Below are 4,236 nucleotides of genomic sequence, written 5' to 3'. Positions count from 1 at the left end.
CAACAGAATGATACATCCATCATGTCCCCAAGCAGTTGACCAAGGCTGCAAATCCTCAAGGAGCCTCAATGCAGCCGCAGATTTAAGAGGATTATGTGCCTAGGAAAAATGCTCAACAAATGCAGATTCTGGTCCAGATGACTCAAATTCCTCTCTGGTTTTTAACCTGGTGGGCTATACCAAACCTGTAGGGCTTGCCAAAGCAGTCACCTTTTTTTGCTTCTTTTCTCCTAAGTCTTGCTTTAATTCTATTTTGACTTTCTATAAACAGAGATATGATTCCCTAAGAAAGAAGCCACTTCAATCCTATTATGGGCTGAATTGTGTCCCCAAAAGTTTCTATGTTGTGATTCTAATTCCCAGTAGAGGACTAGATTTTAAAATGTGGTACAAATACACAGTGGAATATTATGTAGCCATAAAAAGGACAAAATCTTGAACTTTGCAGCAACCTGGATGGACTTAGAGTCTATAATACTGAGTGGTCTATCACAGAAACAAAGAACTGAGTATCTCACATGTTCTCACTCATAAGCAGACCTTGAGTGATTATTATAATACTATAAGAAAGGGATTAGTGGACAACCCCCTCAGGTGCCCTCCAGTTGTGGAAGCTTTTCTGTTCTCTCAATAAATCCTGCTTTCTAAAAAGAAGAGAAAGGGGTTGTCAGTAGTGGGAAACTGCCAGGGGAGAGGGGCATACCTCATCAACAAGGGTACCTGCATAATGAACATTTGTATACCTAACCCTGAATTGTACCCCACATCTTTAAAATTAAAAAAAATTTTTTTTAAAGGAGTGTGACTTTCTAGAGATAGAGCCTTTAAAGAGATAATTAAGTTAAAATGATGTCATTAGGGTGGGTCCTAATTCAATATGACTGGTGTCTTCATAAGTAGAGATTAGGCCACAGACAAAGAAAGAAGACCACGTCAAGAAAGGAGGAGAAGACAGCTATACACAAGCCAAGAAGAAAGGCCTCAAAAGAAATCAATCCTATTGACACCTTGATCTCAGACTTATAACATCCAGAACTGAGAAAAAATAAATCTCTGTTGTTTAAGGCTGTGGGAATTTGCTATGGCAGCCCTAACAAACTAATATATATTTTGGTACCAGAAAGTGAAATGCTGCTGTAGCAAATGCCTGAAAACACAGAGGGGCTTTGAAACTGGGTAGTGGGTAGAGGCTGCAGCTTTAAGGCATATGTTAGAAAAAAAGCCTGGATTTTCTTGAAGCGATAATTTTCATAGAAAGGTGGATGTTAAAGATGATTCCAGTGAGGTCTCATATGGAAGTGAGGAAGACATTACTGAAAACTAGAGGAAAGGCAATCCTTGTTATAAGTAGCAAAGTAGTTGGCTGACCTGTGTTCCAATATTTTGTGGAAAGTAGAACTTATAAGTGATGAATTCAGATATTAAGCCTAGGAGATTCCTAAGCAAAGCACTGAAGATGTGGTCTGGTTTCTCCTTCCTACTTATAATAAGAAGCAAGAGGAGAGAGATACGTTGAAGAAATTGTTAAGCAAAAAGAAACCAGAGCTTAAAAATTTAAGAAATTCTCAGCCTATCCATATTGCAAAAAATGAGAAAGCATGTTCTAGAGAGAACATCAAGGATTGGTTGAACAATTCCTTGGTAAAGAGAGAATGGCCATGTGACTTATGGATTCAATCATCCATCTCAGCAGAAACCAGGAAGAGAGGTGAGGTTACACCAGCAGAAACATTGCCAACTTCAACTGAAGGGGACAGAGATCGGACAAAATGAGGGCAGGCTGTGGAGTTTCTGAATTTCACAGGACAGGAATAGAGCTGTCTGGCTGTAAATATGCATTATCCTTCAACAAAAGAGAAGAGTGACCCTGAAGGCAGTCCTGTGTTGGCAGGGCTGCCATTGCCATCATGAGACCAGAGAGCACAGAGCCAAAAGATTGGGGTTGCCACCTTGGTGGGCCCAGAGGGCAACATTGTATTTTGGAAACAGACAACTTGTCAACTGGTTTCACAGGTTTACAGCTGAAGAAGAATTTTGCCTCAGGATGAATCATACATTGAGTCTCACCAATACCTCATTTAGATGAGATTTAGATGAGATTTTGAACTTATAGTTAATGCTGGAATGGGTTAAGATTTTTTTTTTTTAATTTTCAACACAAAATATATTATCAAAAGTCCCAAGCTACAGGTTTAGCTTCACGAAAAACATAACCCAGCTGGCAAAGTTGGTCCTTAACAATCCATTCCCAAACAGGTTTTTCAGATAAACATACACATCCCTAGTTAACTTTCTTATTTCTAAATTCTAACCACTGTCAGACAAAATAAGGCATCGCCTTCTCCATGCTTTGTAGAACTTTTTTCCTTCCTCTTACGGGATTCCTTCAAGTTTCTAGAAATGCCTCCACGTCTTGGACGTTTCTACACCAGAGAAATGCACCTCAGAAGTATGTACGTTGGCTAACTGGCCTACCAGCAGACAAGTTCCAAGGCTGAAGGTGAGGGTGTGAATACGAATCCTGGAATACCTTGAAGCTATCCAAACCATGTATTTCCCATTCAAGTCCCCCACCAGGAGTCTGAACACTGTAATCTAAGTCACTTTCCAGTGTGCTCCTCATCCAGATGTCTTTTTTCCCTGTTCTTCTCTCCAAGAATCTCCACTCATGCTTAAGATGCCAATCTTAACTTGGCTGGGTTGAATTAACCCAATATTTACAGCTGTGCAAATTGTGGAGACTAGGTACATAAATGTAAAAAAGTTAAAGACTTAAACGGATAGGCTCTCCCCACTAAACCACTGTACGGCACCTCACATGAAGTAACATACACAAAACCCCCACTCTATGTGGCAGATATACTCAACATGCTCTAGTAAGTATAATTTCCATTTTATTTTTTTCCAGATAGTTGTTTTTCAGTCCTTAAGGATTCAGCTCCTTACATGGGCTTTTGGTGGAGGTCGTGGGGCAGCACCTGCAGGTCTGAATCGGGGTGGGGGTGTCCGGTCCTTGCGGGCTTCACGAGACCGATTCCTCACCACCTTGCTGTGAAAGGCACAACTCAACGCAGTAATGCAGCTTCACATACAGCTTGGGAAGCACATAGGCATCGAAGACACTCGCTTCAGATATGTCCCTGACAGCTGCGGCCTCCACTGTGTTTCGAATGATGAACTTCTTAAGAGCCTTATCCTTGGGCAGCCATCGGGTGCAGTTCGTGCAGCGAATTGGCTGCACATGGCCGCGGCCCTTTTTGGCACGACCGTTGTTCCTTCTTTTCTTTGTCATCTTGAAAGCGAGGACCTGAGAGAGGCTGGGTTAAGATTTTAATGGGTGTTGGGGTAGGGTGAATGCATTTTGCATGTGAAAAGGGCATGAATTTGGGGGAAGCTGAAGATAGAGTGTTATGGACCGAACTGTGGTCCCATCCCTCCAAGAGTCATATGTTGAAGTACTGACTCCCAGTATCTCAATATGACTGTACAGATGCTCCTTGACTTATGATGGGGTTGCATCTCAATAATAACCCCATCATAAGTTGAAATGCATTTAATGCTGGCAACACAGCAGGAGATTCAACTTACCACTTTTCAACTTTATGATGGTGGGAAATCTATAGGCATTCAGCAGAATCTGTAATCCCACCACATGTCATAAGGAGCTCCTCAATTTATGGTGGAGTTACAGTTCAGTAAACCCATCATAAAGTCAAAATATCTTAAGTCAAACCATGGTGAGTTGGGGACCATCTGTATTTGGAGACAGGGCCTTTAAAGAGGTAATTAAGTTAAAATGAGCTTATTAGGATGGGCTCAAATTAACACTACTGGTGTCCGTATAAGAAAAGAAGATTAGGACACAGACACACCCAGGGAAGACCACATGAACACACAAGAAAAAGATAGCTAATCATCTATACACCAAGGAGAGAGGCCTGAGAAGAAACCAATTCTGCTGACACCCTGATCTCAGATTTCTAGCCTCTCGAATTATAAGAAAATAAATTTCTTTCTTTCTTTTTTTTTTGAGTCAAGGTATCACTGTCCCCCAGGCTGGAATGCAGTGGCCTGGAATTCCTGGACTCAGGCGATCCTTCCACCTTAGCCCCTTGAGTAGCTGCCACATTTGGCTGATTTTTTGATTTTTTGTAGAGACGAGGTCTTGTTATATTTCACAGGCTAGTCTCAAACTCCCCAGCTCAAGCAATCCTTTTGACTTAGTCTCCCAAAGGG

The 4,236-nt window shown here is 41.5% G+C and overlaps 1 pseudogene; it reads right to left on the bottom strand.

Moving 5' to 3' along the window:
• Window positions 1-2,934: 2,934 nt before the first annotated feature.
• On the bottom strand, window positions 2,935-3,292 carry LOC103251362 (annotated as a pseudogene).
• Window positions 3,293-4,236: the final 944 nt, after the last annotated feature.

This window comes from Carlito syrichta, unplaced genomic scaffold (genome assembly GCF_000164805.1).
Source record: "Carlito syrichta isolate Samal-C Ts95f unplaced genomic scaffold, Tarsius_syrichta-2.0.1 Scaffold141169, whole genome shotgun sequence".
Taxonomy (NCBI): Eukaryota; Metazoa; Chordata; class Mammalia; order Primates; family Tarsiidae; genus Carlito; species Carlito syrichta.
The sequence above is the reverse complement of the archived record's forward strand: the minus strand, read 5'-3'. Positions and strand labels throughout refer to the sequence as shown.